Source organism: Arachis ipaensis, chromosome B08 (genome assembly GCF_000816755.2).
Source record: "Arachis ipaensis cultivar K30076 chromosome B08, Araip1.1, whole genome shotgun sequence".
NCBI classification, from domain to species: domain Eukaryota; kingdom Viridiplantae; phylum Streptophyta; class Magnoliopsida; order Fabales; family Fabaceae; genus Arachis; species Arachis ipaensis.
This window is the reverse complement of record NC_029792.2, coordinates 7,490,863-7,491,583: the sequence shown is the minus strand read 5'-3', so window position 1 is coordinate 7,491,583 and position 721 is coordinate 7,490,863.

Below are 721 nucleotides of genomic sequence, written 5' to 3'. Positions count from 1 at the left end.
CAAGTTAATTTTGGTATAAAAATTTTGAATTTGAAAACATTGATAAAAATTATGTTGAATTTTGATTTATTTGATTCTCATTTAAATTAATCACTACATAAGTTAAAGTTCTGTTTTGAAGTTATATTCGAACTTTAATCTGATTTTTAAAGTTTCAATTTACTTAGTTTAATTTTTTAACTTAGGTATCCGTGACTCATATTAGGGTTTTAAGTGTTTAGTTGAAAAAAAAATAAGGTAAAAAAAATTTTAACTGTCACATCAAATAGTCGCTAGAATGTATAATGTAATAGTCGTTAGTCCATCTCAGCATGTCGTTAACGCTTTTGTGAGACAGTGACAAAAATAAGATTAGGAACCAATGTGAGTCATAACTATTAAGTTGGGAGACTAAATTGAGTAAATCAAAATTTTTGAAATTAGATTGAAACATAGTTGTTAGAACCGAACCAGTGATCGAACCGGTCAAGCTACTGGTTCACTGGTTTATTGGTTCAACTGATAAATTACTAGTTGAACCGATAAAATCGGTCTCACATAAATATAAAATATAAAATAGTTAAAAACTTAAAATTAAAAGTTGAAATACATATCTTCACTAACATTTTATGAAGAATCAAGTCTCAACTTCTAAAAATAACTAATATAAAAAAATCATAAAATTTTAATACTACAATAGTATCTTATTTTGACACAATAAAAAAATAATTAATTCACAAAG